The 14,075-nt window shown below is 31.5% G+C and overlaps 1 pseudogene; it reads right to left on the reverse strand.

The window, feature by feature from the left end:
* Positions 1–733: 733 nt before the first annotated feature.
* LOC143564045 (mavicyanin-like) lies at positions 734–1,513 on the reverse strand (annotated as a pseudogene).
* Positions 1,514–14,075: the final 12,562 nt, after the last annotated feature.

Raw genomic sequence — 14,075 nt, forward strand, 5'->3', positions numbered from 1 at the left:
TGAAAATCGAAAACTGAATTTAAATACGTTTCCATCATATATTCTAGTTTTTCAAGTTCGATTCAAAGCTATTTGGCGGAATATATGCACAATTTTTTAGTGATGTTATCAACGGATAAAAATTATAAGTTTGTAACTATACCTCGTGAAATGGACGAGATGGGTCGTGTCTGGCGGGCCGGGTTAACATTTCAGACAACGTTCAGAACAGGACAAGTTAAAAGTGTTTATTTTGATTTGTGTTGGGACAAGTTATTTTAGATCACTACCGTTCAATAATATATCAATTTGGTTTGTACATACATGTGTAATCATCCTATTTAGTTTATGGTCAAAACTAATTAAATAATTCGTCTAAGTGATAACATAATCATGCAATCATGCACTATAGTCGTATAAAAAAGTAATGAAGCTTGAATAAAATCGTAGAATAAAAAAACGATTCAATACGTATAAAATTTATTATAAAAAGGTGGCTGGGTTCAAAGTTTTACCCTACTATATAGTTGTATACAAGATACATAAGATTGTAATATAATATAGCATGTAGTAATTATGTTATACATTTCAATACAGTAATACAAATGAGATACAGTATAACTAAAAAATAAATAAAAATATTTACTTTTGACTCTTTTTACATAGCATATAGAAAATCTAAAGTCATAAAAAAGAATTAAAAAAAAAAAGCACACATGGATCAAAAGATTTAAATAAAAACACGTGAACTTTATTTATTGACCATACAAAGTTACATACAACCTTACAAAACATTACAAAACAAAATAGTAAAAAAGCCACAAATTTATAAATACATGCATACGTCAAAAAAGAAAAAAAATTATACTCTAGTAAAAGAAAGCCAAAGCAACAGCCAAGAAAGTGAACGGCACCACCGCGGCAAACGCCGGAGATGCACTCCACGGTAGCGGAATGGGGCTACCGACTGGAGATAGCCCAAAGGTAAACGGAGGAGTAACGATAGAAGACGGCGGGGATAATATAGGTGCTGATTCAGGACTTCCTGCAGCGGGAGAAACATTGATAGTTAACTTCTGACCAAGTTGGCAATGACCTATGATGGTGCATATATATTAATGTGATGGTCACTGGGCTGACCGGGTTAACCGAGAGGGTGCTGGTGGCGGTACATGGGTCGGAAGTGGCCGCTTGAGAAACTTCAGCCACGGTGTGGAATCCGGTGGTGAAGTTAAATACTAGTGTATCGCCGATGCTGAAGGTTCGTTGGGAAGCCCAAGTGGTGTAAGTGTCGGCGCCGTTAGTAAGAGGAATAGTCCATCCCAAGTCGTCTCCAACTATGTGTGTGGTTGTCCCCATTGTGGATTGTAGTTGGGAAGATGCAACCATCATGACCACCACCAATAGGACCGCCGTTGGCTTTGGTAATGTCATCGTTGTGTCGAATCTCAGGTCGCCCGCTTTCGATCGAAAGCTTTATATATTTTAGATTTTTTTTTTATTTTTTTTTGTGCTAGGGTTTTGAAATTGGTGGTGGTTTAGGGTAGTGAAGGTGGTGGTTTGAGTGAGTATTTATAAGGGTGGTGAAAAGGTGGAATGATTGGAGTTATGGAGTGTAGAACTATAATGTTGACTTATTATGAGTTGTAAAGTCTAAATATTAGCTAGCATGGAATGTTCCATGGATTTATTGTGGTATTAGGTTAGGTATTAAGAGATTTTAGTATGTAAAGTTTATTTGTGATACATAAAGAAGAATAGTTTATATATAACAATCCAACCCAAAAGACATGTTCATATGTTGGTTGAAAAATGAAAAGTGCTCAAATATAAATACTCTCTTATTTGAATACATAAATATTATCTTTTAGTTTATCATTTCTTAATAATGTATAATTTCACATTTGGATATTACATGATGTAAGATTGATTGTACTCCTTCTAGAATTATGAATTCCATGCATACGTAGGGAGTTTAGATCAATGTTTGTTAAATAACTAGGGTTACTAGCAATGAAAATAGTTCAATTAATAAGTGACATGATTACTACTTCTAGTAGAGTCTATTTTACATTTTAAAGTATTCCAAATTATAATTCGTGTTCATATGAGAATTAATTAGGACCCATAGTCATTGTGGAAACTTCATTAAAGATAGTGATAGCAAAGATGAGAATGCTACGGTGAATGTGCAAATACACAAGGATTGCATGAATAAGAAATGAAGTTTTTCTCGAGAAATTAAAGGTCACACATATATGTATCTCATATAAGAAAGAGGAGACTGAGATGGTTTGGTCATATGAACATGAGCTAGACATGTGTTAGATGTTGTGAGAACCGTGGAAATAGTAGTGCAGATGGGGGGGGGGGGGTAGAAGCAGACCCAAACTAACAAATGATGAGCAGATTATGCATGATTTGATTGATTTGCAACTCGATCTTAAAGAACATGATCGAAGATAGAAGCTCTTAAAGACATCATACTAGGGTTTTGCGCTATTTGGAGAGAGTGTAGTTTTCACTTAGAGCTTTTCATACACTTTTGTTTGCCTTAGCTTTAGTTCGAGACTTGTCTTACTGTTTTTTGTATTTTGGAACTATAGACATCTCTAGTGGTGTTTATAGGTAATTGGTTATTGCTCCTTTCGCATGTTTGTATACTCTTGCATTATTCTATGTGTATTTATATCGATTATTTCATATTAGTTATGTTTTTATAAAGTTCTATACTATATTATACCATGCAAAATGACAATAATAAAAATAATTTACATTTTTTTTGTCCTTTATAATAGTACTATGAATTATTGGCAGGGTTTTTAAAGAACTAACATCTAATAAGTGTTATTTATATGAACAATTGTCTCACTTATTATATTTCATCCTAATTAAGTTTTAGCATATATAAGACATATGAGGATATAAAGGTAATTTAATCAAATAAAATCAATTAAAAAGCTATAAATTAGAAAAATAATAAAAACTAACAACACAGATAAGGACACAAAGGTAATATAAAATTCCAACCCAAAAGATGTTCATATGTTGATTGAAAAATGAAAGAGGAATTCCCAAAATAAGCGTTTATGAAAATATTTTTAAGGTTTTAGGCGTCATTTGTAAGAAATTTTCAAAATAGGTATTATAATCTAGTCGTGACGAGTAGTTTGTATAACCAGCTAAAACTTGACACATGTCTTTAAACTAACCGTAACGAACATATTTACTAACCAGGTACTAGTCACGATTAAATAAGTTTTATGCCTCGTAATCAATGCCCACGAGTAATTCATAAGTTCTTTAGTCGCGACGAGTAGATTGCAAGGTTAAACTAGTCGCTGCGAGTTAACTACTAATAAACTACTCGTATGGGTAATGTAAACTAAGTAAACTAGTCTTCGCGACTAAATGACTTATGGATTATTCGTGGGCGTTGATTACGAGGCATGAAACTTATTTAGTCGTGACGTGCAAATGATTAGTGAACATGCTCGTTACGGTTAGTTTAAGGGTACGTGGCAAGTTTTAACTGGTTCTACAAACTACTCGTATGTAATCATAAACTACTCGTCATGACTAGTTTATAATACATATTTTGGGAATTTCTTGCAGATGACACCTAAAACCTGAAAAACGTTTTCATAAACGCTTATTTTAAGAATTTTCCCAAAATAAGAAGCCATACATATCAATTATAAATTCTCTCTTATTTTTATTCAGGACAATTATGTTTTATTTTCTCATTTCTTATTAATGTATAGATATTACATGATGTAATGACCGTACTCTTGGAATTATGAATTCCATGCGTACTATAGGAGTTTGGATTAACATTTTTTTTAAGGGTTATCAGATTTAAATATTTTAAACTTTCATTTGTTGTTAGAAATACTCTTAATTAACAAAAAGTTAATTGGATTTTAATAATCTACATTGAATGGTATTGACCGATAATAATCTCTATTGATTTTGCCGCCACTAGCAGTCTCAAATTTATATAAGTTGGCCCTAATGGCCTCCGTTAAAAAGGACTTAACGACGTTATATTTTTTCCCAAATTTTAAGCTAAAGTTTTAGGTATTTTAATCGAAAGTAAGATACATGTCAATTGATGTAAAACTTAGTTCGATACTGCGCTCCAAAACGACGAAACAATGCTTCAAATCGGGTGTTTTAACTTCTAGTTAACAAAAACCAAGACTTTTGAATCAATGTTTCGAGTTAAGTTTTACATCAATCAACTTGTATCATCATTCCAATCAAAATCCCTGAAACATTAGTTTAAAATTCAGAAAAAAGTATAACGGCGTTAAGTCATTTTTAACGAGGGATCATTAATGGCTAATTTTTTATATTTTGGACCGTCAGTTACGATAAAATGAATATGAATTATTATTGGCCAAGACCATTCAATAAGGATTATTAAAATTCAATAAACCTTAACGAAATATTTACTATCTCAACATTTATCTTGTTTTCTTCTGTCACCATTAAGTCTTTTAAAAAAAATTCTACATCATCAGAAAACTAAGTTTCACATTAGTTTGGGACTGCTAGAAGGAAATGAGATAAGAGTTGAGAATGATAGTAAGCATTTTGTTAGTCAGGTGTGTTTTCGACCAACAAATAAAAGATAGTATTAAAATCTTATAACCCTTTTCTAAATAAATAGGGTTACTAGCAATAAAAATAGTTTAATTAAGTGATATGATTGCTACTTTTACTAGAGTCTATTTTTTTCACTTTTTAAAGGGTATTCCAAATTAGTCGTGTTCATATGAGAATAGGATCAGTAGTTATCGTGTAAACATCGTAAAGAAGTGAAATATGGCGATGAGCCGGTCGAGGCACCAATTCCCATGTTTGATTACCCTGCAAAGCACTAAATTTGTCTTTCATGGCATGAAGCCAATTATGATTAGTAAAGATTTAAGATAAGTGTTCGGGATGGAGCAAGGTTATATTTGGGATTGGGTTTAATAATGCTACACTTTACTAGTGTGAGCATGGGGTGTCCGGAAGGGTTAATCATAGTAGTAATATACTAGGGAGTGGTAGTGGGTTCACCGACAGTGGTACTGTCCGTGGGTGAGGTGAAGTTAGGAAGGATAGGGGAGGGTATTGTTACATTCGTTAATTTCCAAAATTCGTTTTTGAAATCCGACTTGTTTTGATCTATAATGAAATTGATCTTTTATTTATTTCATTTGTTGATATTCTACGTTGCCTTCGCAATCCCGTGATCATTTTTATACAATTTTATTTTTTATCACCCTCGTAATATTGTATGCACATTTTAAACGTCCATAATGATGACCATTTATTCATGAACTTTTCCCATGTAAATCATTATAATTATTCTTAATTTATTATTATTATTATTATTATTATTATTATTACTACCACCAACACCACTATCTTTTCATATGTTGTATTTAATTAATAAAAAACAAAAGAATGTTTTAATTAAATAAAATTGATTGAAAGAGTTAAACGCTTTGAAAACCCTTTAAACCATTTTAATTATATTAACATGATTAAATTCCATAAATTCTATAAACATAACAATGCTACAATCTCACTATAAAAGGAGGACTAATCCTCCATCATTTTCACACCTAAATACACTATTTTCTTAAGCTTGAGAGCACTAACAAGTAACTTTTATGATTCCATCCATTTTATAGGTTTTGTATTGATTTCACCTTGAATGTGCATACTTGTTCATAAGATTTTCTTCATGGTCATGATACTTTTATCATAAAAATCTTATATATGGATTTTAAGAATCATAATGATCATAAACACTTTGATTTTCTGAATATTGGATCAAACCTAGTTATTTTGCAAGAGCAAACATAAATATTTATCTAAATCTTATGATCCGTTGATTATCATAACTTATAAACCTTTTCTTTTAAATATGAATATATATATATATACACAAAATTGGTTTATTTTAATATTTCTTATAATAAAACTAATATACTAGATTTTTCTAAATAATTAATGAGTAAATTAATTATTGTTTTTTCTTTTGCTTTACTATTCTTAGCATAATCTATTAACTATAATTTCATTGAAATAATTTATGCGAAACCTTTAAGTTAATTAATTGATAAATTAATTAGTTATGTTACTCGAATAAAAATGTTTAATCATAAATTGTTTTTAATCTTGTTATTTAAGCTTATATTAATAAGTTATAATTATTCATTTACACATAATTCTTCAACTAATAAATATCAAATGAAACCAGCGGGACTTGCCCCAATGGCCAGGAACATGATGGATTACCCGGATGCCTCGGGTTCGAATCCTGATTCCGACCGGATTTTACCAGAGCATTAAAACATGTCGTGCCTTAGGGCGGGGTGAGCCAACTGGGTTTTACCGGGAAAGCCAAGCCAAACTCGGATGCCAACATGGATCCCGATCATGTCAGCATAGTTGGCCTGAGTGGGGTGGCGGGGCGCGATGTATCCGCGCAGTGAGATAACTTAACTGTGAAAGTCACCGTTAGAAAAAATATATATCAAATGATCTATATAAACATTAATTCATTTTTGTTAATCTTATTTTATATAAAAATTTCCTAAGTCTCATTTTGTTTCCTTTCGTTTTTAAAATCAAGCATACGAATTTACTTGTTTAGGATAATCCACCATGATTCTCTGCATCATTGGTTCGACTCGTTCAAACTATCATCCTCATTTTCGGGGTGAGTTTCATAACCCCTATTTAATGTTTTATTATATTTTGGGGGTGTAGCATGCTCAAGTTTTATTTTTAATATTTTTATCGTTAGTTTATGTTTACAATTTCAAACCAATTCACGATTGTGTCATACATGTTATTATCATCCTTTCATATCGTTTATGTTTTTCATACATGTATTACGTGCAATGTATTTATTGTTTTATGGTTGGTACATCAAACATTGAAGTAGGAGGGTCGGACGGGACGTACCTGCACCGCTTATACTTTGTCCCGGTTGGAATAAATGGTGGTTGTCATTCCTCTAGTTCCATGACTTTGGTTAGGAGAGTGGGGATTTATTTTATACTTATTATGATTTATGTTATGGTTGGAATTATTGAATGTGACATGTGAATCGTGTAAAGTCTTTATTATATAATTATATATATATGGAAATGATCAAGAGAGAACTCCTTTTTAGAGAGAGAACTAGAGAACACACAATAAAGTATTTTTAATTTAATTAAATAAAATACTTATAAAATTTTTTTTCATCATTCTAATATGTTGTTATTCAACTTATTCTCCACCACAAAAAAAAGATAAAAATAAAACTCGTAATGCATATATGCAAGACATCGACCTTACTAGTGTGCATTTTTATATGTGCAATAGTGTTGATTAGCATATATGTATTTGTTTGTATTGTATATGTTCAATAGTGTTATATTATGTAAAAAAATAAAAAAAATCGATATAGTGCATATATGCATTAGTGTTGTATTACATATATGCGATAGTATGTATTGCATACAATTATTAATGTTGTATTTGCATATATTCAATAGTATGTATTTTATAATGCAATTGTGTTAGATTATATGAAATAAAACACTATTGTATATATGCAATAGACATTATTGCACATATGCACTACACCGACAAGTTTTTTCTTTTTCTTTTTTTAGTAACAATATCATCTTATTAGAAAGAAGAAAGAAAAAAATCACAAAATATTTTTTTAAAAATAGTTAAAAATAATTATTTACTGGTTTTTTAGTTCTCTTTTTGAGAGTAGTTCTCTCTAGATCCCATCCATATATATATATATATATATATATATATATATAGGGGAGGGTTATACTAAGAAAAAGTAGTTTCCTAAGAAGACTAAGAATAAAGTATAGGCATTGGATTATGTTAATCAATGGTTCATATTTAAAATTTCCAAAAAACGACATAGTTTCTTATAATTACTCTATCACCACTATAACCGACATAGTTTCTTAGAATTGTTCCTTTACCATAGGTTGTAATGCCACTTGTCAAAAATCTATTGGTTCTTACCATTCTTATGAAACTCTTTCTTTTTATTTGAACCCTTTTCTATATATATATATATATATATATATATATATATATATATATATATAGAGAGAGAGAGAGAGAGAGAGAGAGAGAGGGTGAGGATCTTACAAGAACTTTTTGAAATTGAGAGATTTGAGAACCATTGTGGACCAATTTTAAAAAAAATAATTAAAAAAAACTAAAAATTTAAAAAAGTAAAAAAAAAAACAAAACGTTTATCTATCATCCCGGTTTCATAAAAAAATCTCGTTTTTGCTAAATTATACATATATGTATATTATCGTTTAATCTCCAGTTACATAGTCTACACATATGTACATTCTCATGTATCTTAATGGAACATATCTGTATAAAAATAGCATGTTTGTATATATAAATATATGTATATACATGTTTTTGCAAGTATTATACATATATGCATAATTTAGCAAAACTGACAATTTTTTATATAAAATCGGGATGCTAGAAAAACGTTTTGATTATTTTACTATTTTTTTTGCATTTGTTTTGGTTTTATAATTTTTTTTTATATTTTCTTGAAGGGTTTTTTGTAGTCCAAAATGGTTCTTAAAGTTCTTAATTTTCAAATGGTTCTCACGCGATCCCAATACTATATATATATATATATATATATGTGTGTGTGTGTGTGTGTGTAAATGTATATATATATATATATGTGTGTGTGTGTGTAAATGTATATATATATATATATATGTATACACACACGCACTAAAATTAATTAAATCTCACCAACTTAAATGTTGACATAATATATTATTTTCAAGGTGCTACATGTTAAATCGATAGGCATGCTAAGGACGGTTATCACTAGTCAACTTTAGGATATATTAAATAATAATTTTATTTGGTATTCAATGAAATGTTTTTGTGTTCTTATTTATGAACAATTGTGTACTTGCTACCTTATGAAATGAAATATATATAAAATTATTATCACTTTGATAGTGTTATGAGATTATTGCAATCCGTACTACTCGGACGAATTCCGCCTAAAGCCAGGGTGTTACAGGTATCAGATGGGCTAGGTTGTAATCTTGGGCAAGAAGACAAGGAAGTATTTGGCATGGGCGGTTGTGGGGTTTGGTTGGCTGATACGGTGGGCTTGAGTAGGAGTATGGGATAGATTCATCCAAGAATGTATAGAAATGCGGCCTAGTTGGTTCTGGACCAGGTAAGGACGATTATTTCAAGTAATATGCCGAGAAATATGAACTTGGTTGGATGCTTGGTCATACCAACGATACCTGTGAAAATCGGATTAAGTATATTGGTTTGTTCAGCGGATAGAGCGGATAGATCGGAATAACATTCGTAACCAAAGACACGGATATGGTCATATGCTTGTTAGCGTTGATATGGCGTGAACATGGGTGTTTAAAAGTGAAGACGTTTAGTGGGAAGAATATTGTAAATAGGTAGCGGTGTGTAAAGCTTCCACCCAAAATGTTGATGGAAGGTGGGTATGGATGAGCAAAGAACATACATATCATTTAATAGGTGAATTATGTGTTCGGACCGCTCATTTTGTGGCAAGAAAATGATAAACAAGACCATTATAATGGGAAAAAAAATTTTAATTGTTGATTTTTAAATTTAATGAGGTTATTGAATTTTGTTTTAATTAAAGTGTGGAATTTAACGAACGTGGGAAAAGTTTCTAGTTTATATTTGAGGGGATAGATCCGAACATAATGTGGGAAAAGTTTCTAGTTTATATTTGAGGGGATAGATCCGAACATAATGTGTATATTTGTCAATGAGTACTAAATAGAACTTGTAACCGGAATTACTTAAAACAGATGACTCTAAAATCACAATGTATTATATCAAATTGTTTAATAGTGTAGGTCTCCCAAAACAAGGATCCATCAAACAAATGAATTTTTTCTTGATAATCAATTTAGATGGGTGGGGGAAATCATATGATCGAAGACAAATATAAAGATAATATAAGTGATGAACGATTCCATAATCGGCCTTCTCTCCTTCCTTATATTCAATAGTGAACCTGAATCTACGAACCCGAGACGAACCTCAAGCACTTCTATTCAAAACTTTATTTTCAAAATCTTAAAACTTTATTTCCAAAACTTCAATGGATCTTCAAAGCTTCAAGAAATTAACGTCTCGTTGGGCAATCACAGAATTAGAACCTGAATATCAAGAGCAAAGTTGAATCATTCAACCCACTCGGCTACCACTTGTAAGTCTCCCAAAACAAGGATCTATCAAACAAATGAATTTTCTCTTGATAATCGACCGAGACGGTTGTGGGAAATCATGCGACCGAAGAAAACTATAAAGATAATATAAGTGATGAACGATTCCGTAATCGTTATAAAAGTGATTCATATATTGAATAAACACTGACCCCACCCAAGGTGCGCTCCTCTTGGGTGAGTGATTTACACCAAGATAACACACACTAATATGAAATACAAGTGTCCTATTTATAGCTAAACAATAATATTCAAAAAGCGCTCTCTCCGTTAAAGCTAAACATGTGCATTGAAGCTCTCGTCTTGGATCCATAATTCTCGCCAACTTTAACTGACTGATTGACCAAATATATATAATTGACGGTTTTCCCTTTTGATATCGTAAGTCACTTTTTGTCCTTAGAAATAGTAACTGAATGCAAGTCACAAAAAGGTGAATGTTTACTAGTTAGAAAGTTGACATGAAAGACAAAAGAAAGATGCAACTGTTTTATTAGAAATGAACATTAAATAATGACTAAAATAATCAACCACATTCGCGGCGGGTTGGTCAAGACGATTGTGCCATGGGATAGTTGCAATATGGAAGCATTATGAAGGCGGGTGGTGTAAACGGATAGAGGTCACCGGTGCTATTGTGTCAGGAAAGGAGTTGTCCATCCTTGGGGTTCTTTATAGTAAAATCAAAAAGGTCAAATTAAATAGATAGAAGATCATCAATGGTAAATTTTCAAACTTAAAATAGGTATTTAATAATTTGAGGGGAAGGGATAATATTATTTAGGTTATTGGTTTTGTTTAGGAGCTGATAATAATCGTTACCGAATCCATTAATTTGCAATCATTAACCATTACCAACAACTATTGCGTGTGGAGTAAAGACAAGGAGCGGTATTTTTATCGGCATTTGAATTAATAAGGAAAAATGCTCCCGCATATGCCAAGCCGGGTTCATATAGTTGAGATTCCTGTTTTGAACATGTGCTTTGACACCATGGAAGAATTCAATGCTATTGTCATGTATTGAGAAGAAAGGAATTACAAAGCCATATTTATAATCTATACATGCCATAAACAAATACCAATAATCAAGAAATTAGATCATTCCAAACAATAAAAATTTGCCATAGAATTATCCATAATACTCTAAATATCTCTTCCTAGTAGAAATATATTCATATATAAATAAACAAATGCATCATTTTCATAGAGCAGCCACAACGCATTCGGAACTCGAGGTCGGAATCCATGTGACACTACATCGGACAAGGTGGAGCAGATGGACATACATATTATATATGTAGTTTTAATAATTTTTTAATGGGTTTGTAGAGGTTCGTTGTTGGGAATGAAAGTAAGCATTTTTAAGAAAAAATTGAAAAACTATGTGTCGCTGATTTTGCGGTTTGTGGAGGTCCAACATTGCTAGTGCTCTTAGTTCAATCTCTTACACTGTTGCCACTAAACTAACCAAATCAAATTTACAAACTATTCGATTATGATCTAGTTCTGCCACTAGGTTATCGAGTAAGTGTATTAGGGGTGTTATTCGGGTTGTACTTTCGGTTTTCTCAGATCCGAGAATTGTTTTTCGGGTACTCATACCCGACCCTAATCTCCCTCAGGTTATTTGGGTTATACAGGTTCGGGTTTTATGAGTACAAGTTAATCGGGTTTCGAGTATTTGACCTGAAAAACTAAAACAATATATATATATATATATATATATATATATATATATATATATATATATATATATATATATATATATATATTCTAATGTTCAAGCAAATATATCTTATTCAAGTTTTAACTTACATAACCAAATAACAAACCACATAATCCAATCGAAAAAGTCTGAAGAATGTTTCGATTGATGGAATGAATAACCAGTCGACTAATGAATTGAGCCAGAAAAACCGATCAATTGATTGAATAAATAGTCATATCTAGGGGTGTCCAAAATACCCAAACCCGATTAACCCGACCCGACCCGAACCCGAATAAGCAAATTCGGGCCGGGTTAACTCGGGTCAAAAAGTATTAATCGGGTTATTCGGGTCAACCCGAATAACCCGAATTGTTAATAGGGTCGGGTTTCGGGTTTTGGGTTAACCCGAATAACCCGATTAGTGGTGATACTAAACATTAAATACAATGATTAAAATGTGAAATAATCACTATAAAGGTAATAATGTTGTGTTCATGAACCGTTCGGCGGAAAATTCATTAATGTTGTGTTCATTTAAATAAACCAACAAACATGAACACACATTTCACTCGTTCATCTATGTTTGTAAATGTATGTTTTGATCGTTCATTTAAGTTTGTTTACGTTCGTTCATGTTCGTTTACATATTAGTAAAAAATTATTAATAATTATTTGCATTTAGTAATTATATCACCCTAATATGTTTTATATTTGTTTTTTTTATGTTTATTTAAATGCGTTCATTTATATTTGCTAATGTATGTTTGTGTTCGTTAATGTATGCACATATATGTTTCTTCATGTCCGTTTATCTTTGTTTAATTATGTTCATTTATGTTTGTTTAATTCTTCGTTTAGATTTTAAATGAACGATCATGAACACAAATATTTGTTCGATTAAGTGTTCGTGTTCGTTAAAAGTTAAATAAGAGAATACGGGTATGCCTTTGTTTATGTTCGTTCGGTTCGTTTGCAAGTTTATATGTGTAATTATAAGATAATTACTTGTAAAATAAATTGAAAATTAAGTGGAATGAGAAATTTTGCAACCTACAAGTTACAAACAAATAAAACAACTTAAAATTATAAAGTAACATGGTTAACCCGTTTAACCCGACTAACCCGACCCGACAAACCCGAACCTGAATAACCCGAACCCGACTAACCCGAACCTTAATAGGGTCGGGTTGCGGGTTAGATATTTTTTAAGGAAAACCTGAATAACCCGACCTGATTAACCCGAAACCCGATCGGGTTGACCCGATTAACACCCCTAGTCATATCTAATCTCTAGATTAATGAATTTTGGAATAGTAACTGATAGATGAGGTTAGAATCAGAATGGAATAGGCGACTTAAAAAAGGAATTGAGTAGGAAACGATATTCATTTAATAGTAAAATGTAGGGGTTATAATAATTGAATAGAATACCTAGTCAAAGGGGTAATTCGGGTTTTTCGGATATACCCAAAATCCATTAAAAAGTAATCGGTACTCGACTCGTATTAGTTCAGGGTTGTACTCGTGTTCGTTATATTCGGTTATCATGAGTACAAGTACTTTGAGTTTGTATTGATAGTTATTCGGTTGGGTTTCAGATTATGGTAAAAAATGACAGCCCTAATGTGTATACTCACACGGTATTATTGTTAATATGCCATAAATACTCAAATAGCTAGTCAAATGTACACAATTAAATATACATGTTATGTATGTTGGGGAAATATTTAGTTGGTTGTAAGCAATGAGATAAAAGGGGTAAAAAAGAGGTTATCGGATTGGCATTTTTAATTAAACAAGTTAAAACATATTAACTCAAACATGACCTATTTATTAAAGGAGTTATACATATGACAATCTGATATGCCTGACTAGCTATTTTTGTGTTTGTGGTATCGGTAACTTTCATTCCTAGAGCGTATACGCATGCATGCTAGGTGAAATTTTTCACCGATATCACCCTATATCAACGTCACGTCATTCTATCCCGATCCATCTTTCAATCGTGAAAATGTCAATCTTTCACCACAATCCATCTTTTACCAATTTCATCCATTTTTCTTTTTTTTTCTTTT

This window comes from Bidens hawaiensis, unplaced genomic scaffold (genome assembly GCF_021521415.1).
Source record: "Bidens hawaiensis isolate Kalapana, Puna unplaced genomic scaffold, B.hawaiensis_p1.1 tig00021698_1, whole genome shotgun sequence".
Taxonomy (NCBI): Eukaryota; Viridiplantae; Streptophyta; class Magnoliopsida; order Asterales; family Asteraceae; genus Bidens; species Bidens hawaiensis.